Below are 24,929 nucleotides of genomic sequence, written 5' to 3' on the forward strand. Positions count from 1 at the left end.
CATGAAAATGAAGCTCTTATAATTAATTCATGAATTATCCGGTTACCGTGCACCATTTTGATATAGCATCCCCATAACGGCATACCGAGTAGGAATGATTCAGAGTACACATCTTGAATTTATCGTAATTCTTTATCTTCTTGCTTTTGTAAATCAAAAGTACATATGTAAATTATTTCTTTTAATAATTGAAATACTAGTAACGTTCGCTGAGGCTCTCAGCCAGGCAATGCTTAAATGAACAGATACAGCCTGCAGTAGCCGTGACATACTGATGACATACTTTGTTTGATTGCCCACATCCCTTGCCCGGGCTGCCAACTATATTATGGTTCAGGACCTTCCCTGAAAAAAGCGGGACGCCATATCTTCATAACTAACCATAGAATCTTCTTGAAAATAATCTTAATATGTTTACCACGTCTAAAGCCTATGTGTTTCACACCTACGCAGCGTGTTCAGTATAAGCCCGTTGGGGATTACCGTAAAAACAAATAAAAGACAGCACACGCCCGTTCTCACTCGTCTGGCCGAACCATAATCGAGTTGGGGAATATGCTGCCCGGGCTGAAGCGCTTATTCGCTTAATCTCACTATTGTTTTGAAAGCGCCCTTTCCTTATGTCCTGTCCTTTGGAGTGTCCATATCGCATGTATGACACATTAGTTAGTAGTCCCACTGGCTAAAGTCCTATTATCCTCTCTCCTCAGGTCCTGTACTGTCCTCAGATCTGGTGCGCTTACAACCATAGTTACTAGTTAACTGTATTGAACTGAATATAGAATTTAAGCCATAGGCCAAGCACTGGGACCTATGAAGTCATTCAGCGCTGAAACGGAAATTGACGGTAAAAGCTTTGAAGGATGAAAAGGAGGAAAATCTCTCAGTTGCACTATAGGAAAGGGTAGAAAGTAAGATGGAAAAAGAGAATATGAAAGGAAGTACAGTAAAAGGGACGAAGGGGGTTGCAATTAGGGGCCAAAGGTACGCTGCAAAGAATCTTGAGTAATGCCTACAGTGCACAGCATGAGGTGCACTGTCGGAACTAGCCCCCTACGGGACTAGTTAACTGTAACTAGCGACTCTTCTCTGAAATAAAGGGTCCTGAATTTGTCAGACCTTTTTTTTCTACGTGAAATAGACCTTGCCAGTTACTATGGGCCGCCTCCGGCTTTGCCTAGTAGAATTGTCGTGCACATGTACGTATTCTCTACCCTGTCCTGCAGCCTACATTGTTTTGATGACTAAGGCCTCCTCTGTGGTACGTGTGCCTATAGATATGTGCTAATAGATATTCCCACTGGGCTTATTCATACTAGGGGTCCTCTCCAGGACTATTTATCATTTTCATGATCATAGCTATTAGAACTTCATGGTTTCATCGATTATGACATATCATTACCATACTAATTCAGGGTGTGGTCTGTCTGGTATCATTCACTCTTGCAATTTAATTCCTAACTTTAAAATACTCTGCATTACTGATGACAGTAATTCATCTCCAGCTAACTGTACACTAGTTTCGTTGACAGCTAACTTTATTCATTTCATCTCCGGCTGACTAAACACGATCATTTCATTTTCATTTCATTTCTAACTAAGAGTGGGCTTACATACTTGTAACGTGCAGCAACCTAGATACCCAGTTATCATCCTGAAGAAATTAAATCCTGATTAATTTTGACTCAATTTGTGTTTATCTTCAACCTACGTTTATTGTGACTTACTGCATTTTTTTCGTATATCTATGATGAGCCAGCCATATCGGTAAAGTTTTTAAACTATCTCAGTGTCATCTGAATTGGGCAGGCATTTCTGTGACTACAATGGCGAGATTTGTTTCCAGTCATGAGATTTCCATTTACTTCTACAAGTCTTTGTAAGCAAACCAGGTAAATATTAGCATCATTTCCACTCGCACTCCGCTCCCAAACCTTTGATGCCTGGAATGTTAATGAGTGCTTTATATTTATACAGAAGGCCCTTGGGGGAAATCTTCAAGCCATCATTACTTCGCATTATTGTGGAAAATTAAACGCGGGCAACTGTAACAAGAACAATCCATTTGTATCGTGCAAAATTTAATCATGTAGGATGATTTCAGCATTTAATGTGAAACTGACAGAAATAGAAGAGCTGAATATTTGTTAATTTTTCTTTCAAGTGAGCTTCGGAAAAAATATCTTTTAAGGGATAGTCAACTCAGTTTTTTGTATGTCCAACCAAGAATTCTGTCAATTCAATGGATGGCGACCCTCTTCTGGTTTGGTTCTTCAGTATTTAGTTACTATATACGTCGTCTGAGAGCAATGAATATGGAACTGTTGAGGGCAATCTTTCGATTAGCTTCTTTTTCTAATTAACTGCAGTACCCACAACATTGTGTGCCAGTCTACAGAAGTGCAGGGGATCGTAGTTAGGAATGAGGATATATTATGTGAATAATGAATTTCTAACATTTCACAAAAGTTCATATCGCTGCTGTTTTCATAGTAGGTTCTTCTATAAAAAAAAAAAGTCCGTCGTTTCGATGAGACCAGCTAATGTGAAGTTATTCTTCCGACTCTTCCTAGTAAGGTTTCTTTGGTTTGGAGGGGCGCCAGGGGAAGCAGTGTTAGTGACACATTGCTGTATGTCGCAATACTGCGCTGTTTCATCATTTTTGGGTATTCAGTCTCTAATGATCCGAGAGTTGGCTTGTATAGTCTAGTTCATGGCTAGAGTTACTTGATTAGCTGAGTGGCTTTGCATGGTCTCGAGCTTTCAGGGTTCAGAAGAGATGTTCCTCCATATTACTGTTAGAAGTTTTGTGAAAGGAACCAAGAAGAATAGCGTTAGAACTCCGAGGCTAAAATGGAACTTTTTTTTAATGAAATTTTTACTATAACCCTTGTGTAAATTTGAGGACTTTACGTTGCTATAAAATAATTTTTTAGAATTAAAAAAAAAAAACTAAAAATGGAAACCTTCATTCTGTAATTGCCTTGTGATTGAAAGATTGAAAGTTGATATATGAAACCTTATTTTACGGGATTATACCACGTTACTAAAGTTATATGACTTTATCTAGCCCGGAATGTCCAGCAATAGAATTTCATAGCTTACTGAAAAAGCTATAATTGTGAATTCCTCCTCTTTAGCATGGTTTCGGCCTCCAAAGAAAACTGGTTTTGCAAATATACCTTACTACCAAAGCACGACCCCTCATCTTTATCAGTAAGCGATTCATTAAAGATTCTGTATGCACCAAATGCCGGCTCAGCCTACATCGAGCTTAAATTTCCAACCTAGTCCTAGGAACAGAATCGTTTGGCTGGTGTACTGAAACTTACTTGAGGTAAACAATTCGATGCTGCTTTCAAAGGATAAAATATCTTCATATCTCCTTGTCACCAAACTTTATTTATTGCTTCAAACTGCTTTTCCATAACCAATACATTTATCAAGTGCAAAAATCCTTAGATCTGTGCTGGTGTTTGTGTTGAATATAATTGGAATTAGAATATAAAATTTAGGCCACAGGCCAAGCGCTGGGACGTATGGAGTCGTTCAGTGCTAAGAATAATGTTGAAATAATTGTTAGAGAGGCTGGAAAGTAAGATGGAAGAAAGAGAATATGAATGGAAGTATAGTAAATGGAATGAAATGGGTTGCAGCTAGGGGCCGAAGGGACGTCGCAAAGAACCCTAAGTAATGCCTACGGTGGACCGCGTAAGGTACACTGACAGCGCTAGCCCCCTACGGCGGTGATTATGTTGAAGAGAAGGATGGCGTCATTTGTGCAAAAACTTCAGGAGTCTGTCCGCAACCGGGTTCGAAACGTTGCATGGATTCAACGTCCGTCGACACTCATTGCCCTCTACCAGAAAATCGTACAATTTAAACAAATATAAAAATCTTAAGTCTCCTGACTGAAAATATATTGTCCATATGCAGACGAGTTTTATTTGTTTTGTGCTTTATTGTCACGCTACTGTGCTTAATGTGCGCTAACATAACTGCAGTGAACTCATATGATGTTGGTAATGCTGACAGCCAACAACAGTAAAGTTGAATTGATAAGGAAAATTCATCATACTCTACAATTCAAATGAACCAAATATGAAAAGTTTCCGAAGTTTACAACATTCGCTTTGAATACTCGACTCGAGATATTTTCAACACTGCTCTTCCTGATACTTGAAGATTTAATTTCAGTTTCTCGTTACAAGCATTTTTTTTTTCTTGTTTCAGTAGTAACAGGGGCTAACAGTTACCGTTTCTATCTAGAGTACTTACATTTACAAAATTATTTTTGTCCTTAACTTGTCACTCGAAAGACTACAACTCAATTTTCGTTAGTGATACCCTGATGACTCTTGGTATAGCACAATGAACCTAAAAGCCAAAATCGTCGAGTAATCTTCAAAGCCAGAAGTTTTGATCATCTTGTAAGCTGTAGGCAGGGATTTTCGTTATATCAGACGGGTTGATTCTCTTCGTCTATTTATCATTATAGATGATGATTTTTGTTGTTCAGAACAGTGTTGTTACAACTGGCTCGTTGTGTCTCGAGAGTTCTCTTATTCTTCCGTCAGTCCTAATCCGTCGTTCTTTGAATGAAGTGGATTCTGCTGGTGTGTATCCCTGAAGAGTTTACGCTGGATTTGGAAATGAAAACAAATTAATCAAAAAGTCCTCTACAATTTCCTTTGGCAGTTTCCAAATTTTGATACTATAATAAAAAAAGATATACATAATCCAAAGTTATTCGGCGAAGATAATGTTTCCTCTAAAACATGCTGAACAGACATCAGTACTGCTGCGATGTTCCTCATTTCTCTTGCTTCAGATTTTTTTATGCAAATAAAAGGCGTTTCAAATTTCTCTAACTGTTTTGAAATTAACTTTTTTATTCAATCAATATTAATCTTAGTTCAATCGATAAATGAAGAAACGCTCTTAATTATAAGCATTTACAAAGATGCAACTATTTTCTCGTAACCTGAACGGAAAATCTTGGTTTTTTTTATTTATCTTTTGTCATAGAATCCCAACAAACTGGTAATTAGGAATGAGTAGAATAGAATATAAAATTTTGGCCAAAGGCCAAGCGCTGGGACCTATGAGGTCATTCAGAGCTGAAAGGGAAATTACAGTAAAAATGTTTTAAGGCGTAACAGGCGGAAAACCTCGCAGTTGTACTATGGCGAGGGTGAAAAGTAACATGGGAAATAGATATGAACGGAGGTACAGTAAAAGGAATGAAAGAGGTTGCAGCTAACAGCCGAAAGGACGCTGCAACGAACCTTAAGTACTGTAATGCCTATAGTGCAACGCGTTAGGCGCACTGAAGGTAATGTAAACTCCGGCGGGGATTTTGAGCGCATCATTACGTAAATTAAGGGTTTTTCAAGGTCTTTATCTCTCCTAGAACAATGCCAGAATGCTTATTGCAAAAGTCGCTTTTATGAATCGCATTTAAGGGCAATTGCCATTCCTTGGAGTGTTCAAAAACTTCATTTTCATAAGTGACTTAGCCTATTGCTGAAACGCTCCATATGTAAACAACAATGAGAAGAGCTACGATAATTTCATTAATTTTACCGAGGAATTTCTAAGACACAATGAGGGCTTACATGATGCTCAATACTGTGGTGGTGCTTTGCCTGCAATGCATCTATTATCAGTTTCCTAAGTTTTTTTTTTTTTTTGAGATAGTTGTAAAAACTGGTGTAAAAGAAAATATCAGAAAAGATAAAGGTTGGATATATAACTCACGTATGCAACAGTTGCACCATCCCATGCACAAAGATTTGTTCCTCACTCTGCATTGTCTGAACAAGTTTAATCCACATGTTCCTCCTTGAGCTGTACATCCATTATTTATACACATAAAAAAAAACTTATCAACATCGTTCCGCATACTGTCTTGCTCTGCTACCTCTGCCAGGTCAGACAGCTCCTGTGGCATCTCTACATCCTCCCATTCTTCGGTATCCACGTAATTAGGAACCACGAGCTCCGTCCATACGACTAGTAGAAGCAAGACCGAAGCCAAGGCACGCCACTTTGACATGGTGATGTTTTTCCTGGAGATAAGTAGTAGTTAAAGGGTGTACCACTATACTAACCTAACCTAGGACACTGTAAATCAAAACGAATAATTACGTTGCATGTAACCCAGACTAGGGCTTTGCACTCCCGCTGGACCCTACACCTAACATAGCCTAGGGTACTGTAAGTTAGAATTTAATAGGGTCGTGACCTAAGCCACCACCTACCAACCAGGGGGACACCTAAGCAAACTTAACCTGGGACGCCAGGTCCTACCTGGCTGCAAGGGGGGCTTCACCCCATGGGACCCCGCCCTAACATAACCTAGGTCACCAGTCCTTAACCTACCTAGTGCGTGGCATCACTTTAACACATTCTGCAAACATTACCTTAATCAGAATCAGAACTTGCGTAGTCCAATGGGGATCTCAGAATACATCCTAGTATTTCACGTTACTATATTTTCCTCCGCCCAAAAAATCTTGGTTCCTAATGTTGTCCCTAAAATATTGGAATACAAGGGGTTCACGTATCTTTGAACTACCAATTTTTTACAGAAATGAACGTCACAAATGTGAAACAAACACTGAAAAAAGTTCAAATAAGTCGAAACAGTTCCAGGAACAAGAGTGTCACGTTTGCATCAAACGAACCATGGTTAAGAACTGAGGCTAGTTTAATCAAACAATGCTGGAATTCCGAAGTCCCACTTAACTGGTTAAACTTTTAACAAAAGAACAAATAATGTTTAAGCATTCTCCGCGTACCTATATTTCCAATTGAAAATAACAAAAGACATTCTAGGTTCGCTTGCCATCCTTGCCGACAGTGTACTGGGGTCTGGGAGGAACACAGTTACAAACTTATACCACTTGCGACGGTGAACGTCGAAACATGACCAGGAACTTAGAAAAAAAATTACCAGTGGTTAACAGTAGTTGTTGGTAATTATCTCAGTAACTAAATTTCCGATAGATTTTAGCATGATTTTCGTGTTAAAAATATAGAGGCGTATTAAGGAAAAAGCCAAAAATATCCAATATCGAGAACTGGTATTAAAGTAAAAAATACTGAAAATTCAAGCAAGGATTTGAATAAGCAATATATAAAATACTGTCAACAGTTTACAATTTGGTGTAACTTATCGTTTTGAGTTGCTCCGACTCTGTTAATTATGATCTATTTCTATGTAATATGAATGACAGGGAAGAAATACACAAGATAAAAGTCTCAGGAGAAAGAAAATCGAATACGATTGTAGTGATGGCGAAGAGAGGTGACGGTACAAGAAGGGGAGACACAACAGATGGCATAATAGAATAGGACACCTTGAGAACCGATAATCAATGGAACTATATAGTAGTAATAGTTATTAGAACTATGTTACTGGTATTCTAACAGCAACAACATCTGCAGCTTTCACAAAGATAATCATAAGGAATCCTTCTCTGCGACGAATGGTTCATGTCAAGGAATAGGTCAACAGCAGATGTAGTACGCGAGCGGTATGTGATTATATTAGGACGGTAGATAACACTTGTTCCATAGTTCTGCAATTCATGAAGCGAAGCCTAAAAAACTAAATTTATTTTTTGTACTTGGATTTCACGCGTGCGACTCATTTGCCATTTTAGTCTCAGGCGCAAAGAAAAACAAGCAGTCTAGAAAGACCTAAATTCCTTGCTAAACCAGAAGCAGGCTAAAGTCCTTACCTTCTACGTTCAGGAAAGCTGAACTGCAGAGTAATGGGCACTTCCGACCATATTTATGGTGAAGAACATCACCCCATCCAATCCCTATCTCTCCTGAGCCCCCGCAACCCCAGAGTATGACTCCATCATCGGCATTTGAATTAGTCTCTCTCTCTCTCTCTCTCTCTCACCGATTTCTGTCTCCAAAATCTGGTTAATAATATTCATCGCATCTCTAATTCATCTTTATATGCTTTTTACATTGTTTCATTCTATCTGTCCAACATATTTAGGATAACGAAAGCCATCTATCCAAAGAGAATTGTTTAAAGTTTCTAAGTTTTGTGGGCGTCATGACCTTAGTAGTTGTCAGGCCAGAAAAAACCCCAAAATTAATTATTTAATTCTAAGTTTTGCTAAAAATTCGTCTGGAAGGCTTTCATTACTACCGATACCAAGAATCCTGTTCATTTAGTTCCTTAATAGTTAACTCCAGGCATATGAATAGTTTCAGGACAACTAGACCTAAGTTATCGCGCTAAAATTTCAAGGAACTCGGTCATTATTACAACATTCGTTTCTTAGCATCGAGTTGAAAGGGTTTCGAGTATCCAATCGCCAAAGACTGCTTCATGTTAGCCATTGCAATTCCTCTGAAGAATATTGTCTCGATTAGTGACCGAATAACGAAAAGTTATGCAAGAGAAATCGTCTGTAATTTGCTTTGGTTATTAAACCAGTATTGGGAAATCAGAAACGGCTCACTACGCTGGGCAACTAAACCTGATATTTTCCTTTACCGTTGGATGTGGTTCAAAAAACCTAAAAACCTTCAAACGAAACAAGGTGTTACTGTTTTTCTTGCTTTATAAAATCTTGTATGAATTTAGGGTTACTAACCCACAGAAAGTACTGTAAAATATACGTATGTTCAAAAGAAAACTAATTAACCTGCAATTATTTAGTATTCCAGTCAATGAAGGTGACTTTGATATATGGACCGAAGGATATCAAAGATTAATGTCACAAAAATATTTAATTTACTGTGATTGAAAGTCCCGGCATTACCATTCATCCATCTTTTTTTTCTTTTTTTTTTGTCACCACATGTGAATATTTCGCTTTAATCCCCCTCCCCCCCCCTCTCTCTCTCTCTCTCTCTCTCATACCGTTGTTTACAGACGCTTTTTGCATGTCTACTGTTTACAGGAAGTATATATTTGGATATAATATGCATATCATTTTGTACAGATAAGCGCAACACGGTGTTCAGTCTACCAACCTTCAAACGAAAACAAAGAGGAAAACTCAGATAAAAATAATACGATTAAAGATTTATAAATACGTGAACTATTTCAGGCATACTTCAACTTCACGGTCAATGTAGATCTACTTTGTAAATCGATCAGAGTCTGGCCTTGCACGAAGAATTAATACAGAAAATCCACTGCTCACGATTCATTTTTCAAGTAAACGCAAACTAGGCGAATCGTAACAAGGCTGGCACACATGTCTCCACGTGCAATCAGTCTTTTTCTTATAACTATTTTGAATGTGGCCGCACAGACAAGAATCTGTGAAGCCTGTTCCAATGCAACAGTTCCGAAACATGTGAAAGCAAAACAAACCATTTCTGGTACCTTGGAAAAAATAGAAAAGCTTTTAGGGTTTTGTTTAGGATAGCTACATTCTACTGGCTTCCAGTGTTTCTCAAATGGTTGTTTATATTTCCATTTCTATGGCACGTAACATCCCGTATGAAAATTAGGATAGTACCCTTTTGAAGGTGACAAAATTCACGTATGACCAGGAAAAAAATACAAGGCATTAAATCTGCAGTGCCCAACTGCTCCGCTGAGTAAGTAGGACTTCGATAAAGAGGTCAATGGCTTTGGTTAATTCATGTCACAAAATCGAGATTTTTTTGTGGCATCCGGTTATGATGCCTATTTGATATTCCGTGAGTAACGTGAAATAATTGGCAGCAGATAAATTGTAGCAATAAAAATGATACACCGAGACACTGAGTCATGTTTCAGGGTGCACAATGTCCCCCGACCCCGACTCCTACCCTCTCTCTCTCTCTCTCTCTCTCATAATACACTCAATGTTTTGCTTAGGACTGAGGTACGAAGTTTTTGCTCACTGTATCATATTTTCCAATTCATTCTTCCTCTTTGGTTTTTTCAGTTCACGTGAGGTTACTAACCACAATGATTTTTTTTTTTCTCAGGCTTTCTTTTACTCAGTCAGCCCACTTACGTTTCGTGTCGTGTGCAAAATATTCTTCAACATGTCAGGTGTGACTCAGGAATTAAGCAGCGTAAGTTTATCGGCGGCTTTCATCCAGAATGCAAAGAGCTGTTCAAAGTATACGATTCGTGGTTTCAGTCCAAGTCATCAGAGAGACCAAGATGAAGGGATCCAATTTATGCCCCATGTGCCCTCGCAAATGTTCAAGGGTTTGCAAGATTCGGTTCGTCTGAATCTTTAAGGCCTGGGTACATATCGCCTAAGGGTTACCTGAAGTGTATGAAAGAGGAATGGTTATCTGAGCATGTTATTAAAATTTCTGGACTAATCGTGTAACGTAAAGCGGAAGTATGATGGATGCCGGATTTAGAAGCAAGAAGACACTTGAGACCAGGATTAATAGAGTACTCTATTAATCCTGCTTGAGACTTGCCTGAGATTAGAACGATTATGGCTTCTGCAACTGAGTCGCAGATAAATTAACTGAATTACAGAGTTAAAACAGCAGGGCGGTGAAAGTATTAGAAAAATTGTGCAGAAATTCCTTAAAAGTTATGTTGGTCAAGAATTTGCCTGCTGCTCATTCTGAATACTAAATTTTGCTTGACGATGATAGTTGCAAATTAAATCATTTGAATGGAGAAAAGCTTGAAGAAGGAAGTACTTTAAATCTTAAATGTTTTGTCCAGTTATCTGAATTACACTGAAATAATATAGTGTTAGAATCTCATTACTTATTTGAGATGACTTCACTGCCAGAATTGTTCCTATTTCGACACTGGTTTGTCCGTCTCCTTCTGTCCTTTTCAGACGAACAGCAATGAGACAGCTGTCTGCCGCCAGAGCATGAGCCCTCATCTATACCTACGAAGTATTCATAAAAGATTGTGCGTATCACAGGGGCCTGCTTGTCCTAAACTGATGTTAAATTCCTAACCTGGACCTACGAAGTTAGTCGTCATGACAGTTATTTGAAGGGAAAGAACGTCGTGCTTCGAGAGGATAAAGCATTATCATCTCCCTTCACAAAATTGCGATTCATTCCTAATTTTAAAGTATTTACAACTCTTAATAACTCTTCACTTTCATCTAAGTGTCGTAAATCACTGTCACTTCTTAATTCAAGGGAATTTAAAAGCAAAAGAATCAAAGTTATTTTCTTTTATTGTTTCATTTGTTCAAAAAAAGTTCATTAATGTAACTATAACCGTATAATGAAACCAGTGAAGTGTCAGAATATCAACGAGGCATCTGCACGGATTCCACATCCGTCGTCAGGAAGTGTCCTCCACCGAAAACTGTCACTTTCAAGAATGAAAAGTTCTTCAAGCTTCTGGAGTGACGAAGATATGGCCATCTTCAGAAGATACCTCTGCGATTAATGCCCGTTATGGAGATTACCTGAAGGCGAGGAACTCACTTGATGTTAACGATGATGAACATAAAAACAACAAATTTATTAATAACAGTAAACTCTATTAACATTGATCACAATTCAAGGAGGTCGCCCATGAACACGTTTGATGTTTGGAGCATTTGCTTCGAATACTTGACTGCGCACATTTTCGATAAAGTTTTTCGTAAAACTTGAGACGGCCTCGGTTTTTTATCATTAAAATAAATTATGTTCTCGTTTTACTTCTGATTAGTGACAACTATTAACGTCTCAGTCTAGAATATGTGCATTTATAGTAAAATTTCACTTTGCCTTTCTTTCCAAACACTGAAAACTTGCTTGTTACAGATAAACGCACTGACGGTTCATTACAATACTTATATCAACTTTAATCACCACAAACCTTGAAACCAAGTGGGAAACAGGTGAAGAACCAGAACTTTCCACTGAGGTGTACAAACCAACCCACGAGAGGCTAGGGTGAGGTTAACTTCCAAAACTTAATCAAATTTAACATAGACATTGGGAACAGATTCTAATAATTTGCACATAATAATAGACAGATAGATAGCCAAATATACATTGTATATATTGTGGCATAATGTACAGTTTTGCAAGGTCAAGAAATTAAAGAGATGGGAGAATCAAGACTGTAAAGATAGAAAGGAACATATATGAAAACAACCTATGCATCTGTTCCTTAATATGACCAAGATCACAATAAACCGTATGATTTAATTGTCACATAACATATAAAATATGATTTAGACAATGACAAGCTATTTATCAATTCGCAAAAGATACAAGCAATTTGATTCTATATTTCACGGATTTTCTAAGCGTATCAAAAATAAAAATGTAGTACCTACTGTATAATAGTTGTATAATCTGTTTTTATCTGTAAGAAGCAGTAAAGTCAACGTTTTCAGCTAATGTAAGTTTGTTTCTCACTCTAATTTTTATAATTTTTTTTATCTATATAAAAAAAGTTGCTCACTGCTTTGAGAGGATATCTTCATCTTCCACTTTTCTTTATATAAAGGAAATTAAAATACAAAATGCAAACCTTTCTTTTTATTGACTTTTACTGTTTTCAAATGCTCAGCAACTCGTCCTCTAATGCAAAACACTAAGTTTTGTGCTCTATTTTTTCCAGAGAGAGAGAGAGAGAGAGTGCAGTGCCCTAATTTGTGGAAAAGCTGAAATCTAAGAGAAATCTTGTTTGAAAATTAGTGAAATATCGGAAGGCAAACTGAAGGAATCAACATCCATCTCCAGTTTGTGCCCTCCACCAGAAAATCACATAGCTTCAGCAAGCAAAACTTAATACAACTTCAACGTCTAAGACGAGTTCTCATTGCTTTTAAGTCTTGCTGTCTCTACTGTGATTGCATTTGTGCAGTGGAAATTGTCTCAGTGCAAGTTTATTGTTGATAGAGATGCCAGTAAACAAAGAAACAATAGAAAGAACGTAATGAAAATGAGTTTGATTAAAAGAAATATCGTCTTGAAATGATTTCGAAAGTTCTTGACACTCACAAAATCGTTCTCAATTTTCTTTAGCCCTATTTGTTTGTTTTGATTTTTGTTTTAATAATTCTTGAACGTAGTATTACTTTTATCTAGAATTCTTTTACATATGGGAAAACTTATGCCTCACTTTTATTACAAAGTTCTAAAACATTTTTTTTTATCATAAATACACTAATTAATTTCCAGGTTGTAAATGTTTCCAGCAGCCAAATAATCGAAATTGAGATTGTGATAAACACTTCATTTTCTTCATTACGAAGAAATGTTGATTACTTTCTGCTGTAGGCGACGATTTTCGTTAAATCAGACCATTCTTTCTTCAAGAAGTCGTTCTGCAGAAAACCGGGTTGATTGTTTTCATCGATCAATCGCACAGTTTATATTCAGAATATTGTGGCTCCACTGCGATCGTTGAGTGTCCCCAAAAGCTGTGTTGTCCTTTCGTCGGTCCAGTTCGTCGTCTGCCTCCCTGGAGAGCTTCTTATGCTGGGATGGGAAATGATGAAACAAATCAAGTCATAAAGCTTTCTGAAACTTTTCAGAAAAAATAAGATATGTGTAAAGGAATTACGCTTCAAAAGTATTGACTCAAAAATATTGATCATAAATATTAAACTACAATTTAGGTTATGAATATCAAATGAAATATATATATATATATAAATATATATATATATATATATATATATATATATATATATATATATATATATATATATATATATATATATATATATATAGATTACTAACAGGACCTCATTCAAACAGGATGGTATCTAGTGGAGATATTTATTCAGAAAAAGTTGCAAGCTTTCTAAGACAAATAGTCCTCATTGTCAAGTATCCGTACTACTAATGCACAGAACAATTGTGTATGTGATAAAGTTCATATATATATATATATATATATATATATATATATATATATATATATATATATATATATATATATATATATATATATATATATATATATATATATATATATATATATATATATATATATATATACCTATATATAAATAATACACACACACACACACACACACACACACACACACACACACACACATATATATATATATATATATATATATATATATATATATATATATATATATATAAACAAATACGGTAATTTCTCATAAACTCTATCTATGAAATGACTCCTCAGTATTTCAACAAACATAATGATTCAGCATCACTCCAATCCAATGTTGCCTTAATTACAAGACAAGTATTTTAAAATCTCGTGTTGTTTTCCCCTCTGCAATAATGAGCCAAGTAATGTGATGCAGCAAACCTTTTATTAAAGGATATCAAGGAGTGACATTTATCAGGATATATATTTCGCATAGACACTTTCTGATAAACTATCTTCATTATGGTTTTGCACATCGAGAGATTCTTTTATGTATGGATACACTAACTGGCTTATATATATATATATATATATATATATATATATATATATATATATATATATATATATATATATATATATATATATATATATATATATATATATATATATATATATATATATATATATATATATATATATATATATATATATATATATATATATATATATATATATATATGTAATTATATGTTTGTGTACAGTGTATATATATATATATATATATATATATATATATATATATATATATATATATATATATATATATATATATATATATATATATATACCAGCACACACACACACACACATATATATATATATATATATATATATATATATATATATATATATATATATATATATATATATATATGAGCCAGTTAGTGTATCCATACATAAAAGATTATCTCGATGTGCAAAATCATAATAAAGATATTTTATCAGAAAGTGTCTGTGCGAAATATATATCTGGATAAATATCACTCCTTGATATCCTTTTATAAAAGGTTGGTTACATCACATTACTTGGCTCATTATTGCAGAGGGGAAAACAACACGAGATTTTAAAATACTTGTCTTGTAATTAAGGCAGCATTGGATTGGAGTGATGCTGAGTTATTATGTTTGTTGAAATACTGCGGAGTCATTTCACACATAGAGTTTATGAGAAATTACCGTATTTGTTTCTGTTTTTCGAGCAAGAGTAAGAGTAAAAGAAAGTACCTAAAACCACTTTTAGCCTAAAATTGCAGCGATTGCTGGGATGAGCCAAGGCCAAACCAACGCGGTGGTGTTGCGACTTGGCTGTTGCCTAGCTATCTCCTCCAAGTTGTCCAGTCTCTCGAAATCCACTTGAGCTGGAGCCACTGCCTCCATCCATAAGACAAGGAGGAGCAGGAGTGAAGCCAGTGTAAGCCACTTCGACATGGTGAAGTTGTTTACAAAGAAAGGAAGGAACGGTTTAAAGGGTGCGCATCCACGTGAAACGAAATTCCGAAGATCCTCTTCTGCTTCCCCGATATCAATGATTACCTGAAATATATTATGACTAGAATAATGACAACAGCAAGAACAACAGTTGCGGTACTAACAAAGATGGTAATGGGACACTTTCAAAGGCCACATAAGCTTCTGTGTTTTCTGTGTGGTTATTTTCATTTTAATTCTATGTCTATCACCATCTCCTAATCCTTAGAGTTTTTCCCTGTAATGTGAAATCATTCAGAATGATCAAAATTTTGATGGAATCATATATACCTTATATCAATATTTTATCGTTATCCTTAAACTTTCTTCAGTGTTTGTTACATGCCAAAGCATAATGTAAGACCAAAAGAAAAGTGGAGACCCATAACTACTCCTAGTTACTTCTTCCGGGGTTCATTCTGCAACTAAATTCACGAATACGCTGTATTTAGTGCCACTACAGACAAATAAAAAAAAAAGAAGTGTTCGTAAAAAATATAATGTTCCTGGATTCCTAGCACTGCCTGGAGTGCGAGAGTCCTTACCTTCTGCGAAGTTCCGGTGAAACTGTGTGTGTGGTGGACGCTCCTGACTATTTTATGGGGCAGAGAAGTCACCACCGCAATCCAGAACCCAACCCGACCCTCGGGGCTCTCAGTTCATCAGAAGCATGCAAATTAGGTACTCTCTCTCTCTCTCTCTCTCACAGGTTACTGGCACCAGATCCTGCGTGGCAATAAGTTTTCATTCTCTGGTTCATGATTTATGACCCTACACAAGGTCAGTTAGGGTCATACTCTCTTACGGCATCTGTTTTAAGAGCAGCATCATATCATCTTACATCCCTAAGATTCTCTAGTAGCGATGGATCGGCGTTGGGTCAGTACATTCCTTCTGCAATGGCTTGGCCGACAAGCATTACTTAAAACTTACAAGGTTATTTAGGTTATATTGATACTGTTGTCTGTTGATCACTTCGTGGTAGGATAGTCCAGGGATATATTATACCTTATTTAGGACACGCTTCCCTGGGTGGTTAGCCTGCTGCCACTCATTGGATTGCAACCAAAGGTTTCACAGTAACACCGGTAAGTAGGTACTTAGGCGAATATAACATTATAAACTAATGAATGTAAATAGTACAGACTTACCAGATTTCACTGACACTGATCTATAATAATGCTTCAAAGTAGGCAAGGGAATGGGAAAAGGATTGGTTAGTATGGCATTATAGGATAGACGCTAGAATAAGGATAATTTAGGAGAATTGCCTAAAGCAACATATAGCTAAGTACTCTGCAACATGGCTCCACACACGGTGCTGCTATGCTATCTATAATAGCACCCTCTAGAATAATATCTACCCACTACAATTAGGTAATGTTTCTGGTAAACAAAATATTAGAATTGCTTTTATAAATAGGAAGGAAACTGAAAGACATACTTCTTTATTATCTATATACATATATATACAGTCACATACTAGGCTACTCCATTACACCTTGTCTCTCGTCGACTCCTCTCACTGAATCTATCCTCAAACAAAGGCCTACTGGAATGAAACGCTGAGATACAAAACTAGACTTTATTTGCAGATTTAACGAAAGTATTTCAGCAAAAGCTACAGTCATGAAATGGAATGACTCACACCCCCTAAAAATGGAAATCGTAACTAGAGGAAATTCAGATTCACAATCAATCGAATTAATGATTCTAGACCAACCAATACTAGTGACTAACACCCTGGTCACCAAATAAAATAAAAAGGTCATAATTATTCTAGACCATAATAAATGTCACAGCGTATGTTGAAAGAACACCACTTCCAAAATATTCTTCCTCACAGGAAGAACCCAGAATTCCTGTTAAAAGAAACATATCATATATTCAAACCTGAAATGGTGTTTAAAGAAAAGACATTTAAAACAGAAAAATGCATAATGGAGAACCGAACGGGAAAATGCATAATGGAGAAAAGAGAAGTTTCACTGCGACACAAACTGGGTATTCCATATAATGTCTGAAAAGATGTGTTAATGAGTTATCTTACTCACTTCCTATGGCCGCAAATAAACGTTTCTCCCACAGTGGCTGCTCTTATCCACTAACACGGCACAAAGAGCTAATCACACCCAGCCGCAAATCCAAGTCCATAGCCATTGTATGTTCCTCTCATAATACACCATCAGAGAGTGCACACATGCACGCACACACTTAATAACCCCTCCCCGGAAGCGTGACGACACCGGTTCAATGTTCGAAAGGTCATGCTTCCATCAATCTGTCACATGATCAGAGGGCACAAATGAACTCGTCAGATACCCACTGTGTCTAACTGTTGAAACCTCCAGTGTCAACACAAATGCACCTGCACTGGATATGCCTTTCACAGGCCAGCACATAGTTCGTCACAAGACTTAATACAGGTTTGGCTTATTTTTCGACTGGTTTTATTTACATTTCTATATCTACAGACCAGTTATAAGCTGGCATGCTTGATAGATTACCTTTTAGTGTCTCATTAAGTGCATTGTATAAATCTTTTTTAAATTATTTTTAACATGGATTTCAACCTCAGTCATCCACATCACATCTTATTATCAATCGACTACTCTCGTAAAGTATTGTTTTAGTTATTATTATTGCTATTCTGCTTTGTCTCTTTCTCTCCTCTTGTCCTTGATTTTGATAAATCTTGGCAGTTAGGTACTTGGTGGATGTTTTCCTCAAATGTATTATACCTTAGCCTATTTTTTAGTGTCACAGGTCAATTTATAAGTGAGGATTTTGAAGCATTTTATGTTTTGTTTCAGAAGCTATGATAGTCAGATACCTCTGATCTTTGAGTTCAACACTGCACGTCGAAAGTATGATTTTATGTATTTTGACCTTGACTTATCATGGATGGTCATTATCAATTTTAAAGATCATTATTTGATTTTTCTCATCTTTCAAACATCAAATGTGATAGGCAGGTACCGCCTGGGTTGCTGCTAACTTTATTTCTTTTGCATTTAGGTATTGTTTCTGAACAAATATCAATTTTCCTGCCATTTTTACGAAATGTGGTAGGCAGGCACCTTTGATGTTGGTTAATATTTATCTTAATCATTTATACCTTGACTAGTTTTTTTAAGATTATGGGTCTATTTAAAATTATCAGTTGTCTTTTCTTATCATTATATCTTTCTTTGATATTGATGAAACTTTACGCAAATGTGAAAAATTCCACCATTTTCTTCACTTTATTTTGCCTTTCTACATATCGCTTATTGTTTCCTTCATGTTCCTTCCTCTCAGTCCCTCAAGACTTTTGAAGTGCCACGGGTGCCAGACCAGGGTATCTCCCACCTAAAGATAATCAAGGAGAGGTTTATGAACTCTTGGTGTCCTTTTTTAGCTTAACAGAAGGTAAAGCAAGGTATAATTCCCATGCGGAGCAACAACGGTTTTATAAGATCGCATTTAGACGTTTAAGAGAAGATTCTCATAGAGTGAACTCATCTCTCCCTCCTGCTTTGTTACCCCAGGAAAAGATGGCTGACCCAGATTGACGCTGATGCCTCTTCTCCGAGATGTGTAGACCATGATGCAGCAAAAATATCAACAATTTCCAAATACAATACTAATGACTTTAGCCACTCATCAGTAGAGATTGTATTTGATTCATCTCTCCTCAGCTAGCAATGCTGGCATTCATGTATGGAGATGTATTTGGATATATTGGCTAGATTGTCTCTAAGAGCCACGGACCTAGACCAGAAATTTCAAGTTCTGATTAGGGAGCGTCAGTTGCACTTTGTATGTACCCTAGAGAACAGTGCGTAACATTTATTAAAAATGTTTAGGTTCTGAAGTTGTTGTCTTTCCGGAAACAAGGAAAACTTCAAGTCGTGAATAATATTGCATTTCGATGATAACATGTTTCGTTGTAGCAAATTTTCCACACCATCTTTGTCGTTATAATATGACTTATTTGTCATTGATATCTTCTTCACATAAAAGAAATCAAAGTACAGAATAGGTGCTTTCTTTTCATTGCATTTTAGTTTTTTTACAGAGATCTTTAACTCATCCCTCTGACACTACAGCACCGAGCCCTGTGCTCGTCTTGCTCCGTAATCATATATGCCTTTTGTTAAATTTGTTTTGTTATCCCTAAATTTTCTTCAGTGATTATTGCATGTCAAAGGCATATTGCAAGACCAGAAGAAAAGTGAAGACCCAAACCTGCTCCCAGTTACTTCTCCTTGGTTCATTCTGCAACTGAGTTTACGCGTACCATGCAAAAATAAAGGAGAAAATCACCACCTTCTGCGAAGTTCTCATGAAATGAAGTGTAGTCGACACTTCTGGCCATTTTAAGCTGCAAATAAGTCACCCAAGCCCTCCAGAACCCGACCCCTTCCTGAGACTTAGTTCGTCGAAAGCATTCTCTCTCTCTCTCTCTCTCTCTCTCTCTCTCTCTCTCTCTCTCTCTCTCTCTCTCTCTCTCTCTCTCTCTTAGACTTTTTAATCCATATTCTCCATGGTAATATTCCTTCTTTCTTTGGTTTATCTTAGGTGTATTTTTCGAATGATTCTATTTATATTTCTATATCTACATGCCGGTAACAAAGCTTGCAATGCTTCGTAGATCATTTTTATTGTCTTCTTAAAAGAACTGATGTTTGCCTTTTTTTTTTAATACCTTTCAACATGGATTTAGGCCTCAATGTTCAATGTTCAACCACATCACAGCTTCGACTAATGCCTTAACCTATTGTTCTTTTTGTGCTTTAAAATCTTTGGTAATGAGATACATCTGGTCTCTACAGTTCGGGAATATGTGTGGAAGACTTGATTTTCATAGTTACATTGACTTTGAGCTCTCTTGCAAGGTCACGTATAATTAAAAAGGTCAGTTTTCATTTTCCTCGGTTTTTTTAACAAATATGGTAAGTATGTATCATAAGGATCAATATAAATTCTTTTTTAAACAGATATTTTTCTAGATCATATGTCAAATTTCTTATTTGGCTATAATAATAATAATAATAATAATAATAATAATAATAATAATAATAATAATAATAATAATAATAATAATAATAGGTCTTATTAAAAAGGATGGCTGTATTATGCGAATTTATCTTATATAGTGTCTTTTCTATCCTCCTTATGATTCGCTTTTCAGGCTCAGCGATGTTAGTCAGTAACTGGCCGATATTCATGTTGGAAAAGGACAGTGCGGAATATTGGAAGTCTTTTATTACAATATTCAATCAGAAATCGTTCGTCTGGGTTCAGGTTCTATATTTCTGATTGAATATTGTAATAAAAGACTTCCAATATTCCGCACTGTCCTTTCCAACATGAATATCGGCCAGTTACTGACTAACATCGCTGAGCCTGAAAAGCGAATCATAAGGAGGATAGAAAAAGACACTATATAAGATAAATTCATAATACAACCATCCTTTTAATAAGACCTGTTTAAAAGAGGGTCTACTCCTTCAAATAATAATAATAATAATAATAATAATAATAATAATAATAATAATAATAATAATAATAATAATAATAATAATAATAATAATAATAATAATAATAATAATAATAATAATTTCACGGATCGTGGTGCTTTGCAATATCAATATAACTGATCGAATGCAAATTTGAAGAATGAATAAATCCAAGTATCATCTCAGGACTAAACTATTCCAAATATCGTCAAGACGATGGTTAAAAAATCGTCAAAACTGACCAATTTCACTATATCGGTGAGAAAAATTTATTTTAAAACGATAATAGGGACAAGAGATTCAGTCCACATAAGGAAATTGTCGATTAAACAAACCTAATCGTTAAGTGGCACAGATATTGCAAAGACTGCTTGTTTTCAGTAAACTCTCTCTAATATACTGTTTTAATTGATAGTAATATGCACTGGTGCTTTTGATTTAGGAAAAGGGGAAAAAGTTTTAGGGCAAATTTAAAACAAGGTTTCTCCGAGTCCTGTTCAGCTCTTTTGTTTCATGAAAAAGCGCAGATGCGTTAATTAGGTTAATCAGTCCAATTAGTTTTTGAAGACCGACATCTAGAACAAAACTGACATCCAAATTCTTTACATATTCATCTGTTTGAAAAATTGCGTGAATGATAATCTAAACGCAATTACTATTTCTCCTAATTGAGTAATGAAAATGCTGTATACTAATTGACTGAATAATTCATGAACTACGTATAAAAACTGCGTTTACATGAAAGGAAAAGGGCAGAGTAATTAATTCCCTTGACATGAAGGTCACAACATTTCTAAATTACTGTCAAATAAAACATTTAACGACTAATGAGTCACTCAGCTAATTGAGGATCGATTTCTCTGATACAATTACTTATTTTTTTTTTTTTTTTTTTTTGTGAAGAGACCGAGACGGGCATAGGTGACCAAAAACCTGCCTCTTTGAAAGGTCACAGGAATCGCACAACACAAAGGAAGGGAATGAGTTTCACCTTCCACAAGTGAAGACTCTGAAGGGCAATGAATTCCTCACAGCAGGTGTGGGATTCCAAAGCTTCGCATTGTGCATTTGTTTTTAGGTAGATTATGTTTTGAAGTCATATTCTTTTTTCCAATATTCTCAGCTTTGAATAATTTTATTGAAGGCTTCCTTTGCAAATCTACCCTTCATAGAACAATTCAACTTAGACGTTCAGTCAGGCGAGGGCACCAGATTCAGATATCTTTAACCTAATAAAAAAAATTCAACTGATCATGTCGACAGGAATCTGTCACGCATTGTCATTTTAAGCAGTTGACGGCTCAAAGGTCCCATGACAGGATCTGCCTTAAAAACGAATAAACACAGTGAATATCTCTGAAGGATCTTGAAATTCCTATGCCACTGACAACATGCTTCTTCAGCAAAGTCAAGAAGATCGAAAGAGATCATTCTGAGCCAAAAGTCATCTACTGCCAATCCTGTGGCCTGTCTTCTGCAGATTATTCAAGTGCATTGACCTCACTTGTATATGCACACACCCACAAACACGCACATACACAGATATATATAATATGCATAGATACACACACGCACATATACATAAATTTCTGACTCACATCAGGATCGAACCCAGGTCTTCCAATTGAAAGGCAAGGGCGCTGCCCACTAGGCCGTACAGTGACTTGTATGGCCTAGGGGGCAACGCCCTGCCTTTCATGTATGGCCTAGTGGGCAGCGCCCTTGCCTTTCAATTGAAAGACCTGGGTTCGATCCGATGTGAGTCAGAAATTTATTTCTGTTCCACACGTGATTGTGTGTTGATTATTTCGATATATATACAGTATATATATATATACATATATATATACATATATGAATATGTGTGTGTGTGTACTGTATTGTTATAAATATTCATTTATTTTCTCGGGATGCTGCCATTTTTATGACAGGCTCTTCTATTCCTCAAGAAAGAACCACAGAGGCAGTGCAGCTAGCTCTTGTTTACTAAGACCTGAGAGGTCTCGAGTAGCCAGTTACTTCCCTTCATTTCTTTCCTTTATCTATAAACTCTGCTTGGCAAGCGATGCCGGCCGGCAGTGACCCCATGCGCCCTGCCGAGGTCTTTCTTCCCCTCTTAGCCTCTGACGAGACGGACGCACCCCGCGTCGCTTGTCCCCACCTGGACAACAAAGCAACATGTGTTGAGGCTTAACTTGCCTCCACGAGGACCAGAGCCGTAAATGGCGTTTATCCCGCCTGGTGTAGTTAACTTGGACGCCTGCAGCATCCATTCTAGTTTACTCTAGAATTAATATACCTCAGGTAAGAGTTTATTCTGTTTATTCGGCCTACCCCGCTTTGTACTTTGCCTCCCTCACACATATCTTCCCAAGTCAATCTCCCTCCAAGCTCAGTGATCTTGTCCCACGATTTCCCATTGTTGAACAAGTTATTTTCTACACTTTTCTTTCTCCATATTGGCTACTGCTCATTTAACGCACATTTTCTAATTAACTGAATTTTGGAAATTCTTTTACCTATGCCCAGCCGCCATATTGCCTGAGCTAGAACTACCTAAAGATTTTATCTGAACTTATCCAATTCATCCCCTAGCTTTTAGGGCTTTGTTTAGGATAGCTACATTCTACTGGCTTCCAGTGTTTCTCAAATGGTTGTTTATATTTCCATTTCTATGGCATGTAACATCCCGTATGAAAATTAGGATAGTACCCTTTTGAAGGTGACAAAATTCACGTATGACCAGGAAAAAAATACAAGGCATTAAATCTGCAGTGCCCAACTGCTCCGCTGAGTAAGTAGGACTTCGATAAAGAGGTCAATGGCTTTGGTTAATTCATGTCACAAAATCGAGATTTTTTTGTGGCATCCGGTTATGATGCCTATTTGATATTCCGTTAGTAACGTGAAATAATTGGCAGCAGATAAATTGTAGCAATAAAAATGATACACCGAGACACTGAGTCATGTTTCAGGGTGCACAATGTCCCCCGACCCCGACTCCTACCCTCTCTCTCTCTCTCATAATACACTCAATGTTTTGCTTAGGACTGAGGTACGAAGTTTTTGCTCACTGTATCATATTTTCCAATTCATTCTTCCTCTTTGGTTTTTTCAGTTCACGTGAGGTTACTAACCACAATGATTTTTTTTTCTCAGGCTTTCTTTTACTCAGTCAGCCCATTTACGTTTCGTATCGTGTGCAAAATATTCTTCAACATGTCAGGTGTGACTCAGGAATTAAGCAGCGTAAGTTTATCGGCGGCTTTCATCCAGAATGCAAAGAGATATCCAAAGTAAACGATTCGTGGTTTCAGTCCAAATTATCAGAGACCAAGATGAAGGGATCCAATTTATGCCCCATGTGCCCTCGCAGATGTTCAAGGGTTTGCAAGATTCAGTTCGTCTGAATCTTTAAGGCCTGGGTACATATCGCCTAAGGGTTACCTGAAGTGTATGAAAGAGGAATGGTTATCTGAGCATGTTATTAAAATTTCTGGACTGATCGTGTAACGTAAAGCGGAAGTATGATGGATGCCGGATTTAGAAGCAAGAAGACACTTGAGACCAGGATTAATAGAGTACTCTATTAATCCTGCTTGAGACTTGCCTGAGATTAGAACGATTATGGCTTCTGCAACTGAGTCGCAGATAAATTAACTGAATTACAGAGTTAAAACAGCAGGGCGGTGAAAGTATTAGAAAAATTGTGCAGAAATTCCTTAAAAGTTATGTTGGTCAAGAATTTGCTCGCTGCTCATTCTGAATACTATATTTTGCTTGACGATGATAGTTACAAATTAAATCATTTGAATGGAGAAAAGCTTGAAGAAGGAAGTACTTTAAAACTTAAATGTTTTGTCCAGTTATCTGAATTACACTGAAATAATATAGTGTTAGAATCTCAGTTGAAGAATCTCATTACTTATTTGAGATGACTTCACTGCCAGAATTGTTCCTATTTCGACACTGGTTTGTCCGTCTCCTTCTGTCCTTTTCAGACGAACAGCAATGAGACAGCTGTCTGCCGCCAGAGCATGAGCCCTCATCTATACCTACGAAGTATTCATAAAAGATTGTGCGTATCACAGGGGCCTGCTTGTCCTAAACTGATGTTAAATTTA

General features: G+C 36.6%; 2 long non-coding RNA genes across 3 annotated transcripts; both read right to left on the minus strand.

Moving 5' to 3' along the window:
* Window positions 1–3,383: 3,383 nt before the first annotated feature.
* On the minus strand, window positions 3,384–7,873 carry LOC136834383 (uncharacterized). Its single transcript, XR_010851771.1, has 3 exons — window positions 7,749–7,873; window positions 5,761–6,071; window positions 3,384–4,640 (listed from the first exon to the last, which is right to left on the minus strand). It is a non-coding gene; the product is annotated as an uncharacterized lncRNA (long non-coding RNA).
* Window positions 7,874–12,435: 4,562 nt separating this feature from the next.
* Window positions 12,436–15,984, minus strand: LOC136834389 (uncharacterized). 2 transcript variants are annotated; one of them, XR_010851772.1, is made up of 3 exons: window positions 15,847–15,984; window positions 15,059–15,367; window positions 12,436–13,395 (listed from the first exon to the last, which is right to left on the minus strand). It is a non-coding gene; the product is annotated as an uncharacterized lncRNA (long non-coding RNA). The 2 variants fall into 2 exon arrangements; XR_010851773.1 differs by having other exon boundaries at window positions 15,593–15,850.
* Window positions 15,985–24,929: the final 8,945 nt, after the last annotated feature.

This window comes from Macrobrachium rosenbergii, chromosome 4, assembly GCF_040412425.1.
Source record: "Macrobrachium rosenbergii isolate ZJJX-2024 chromosome 4, ASM4041242v1, whole genome shotgun sequence".
Taxonomy (NCBI): Eukaryota; Metazoa; Arthropoda; class Malacostraca; order Decapoda; family Palaemonidae; genus Macrobrachium; species Macrobrachium rosenbergii.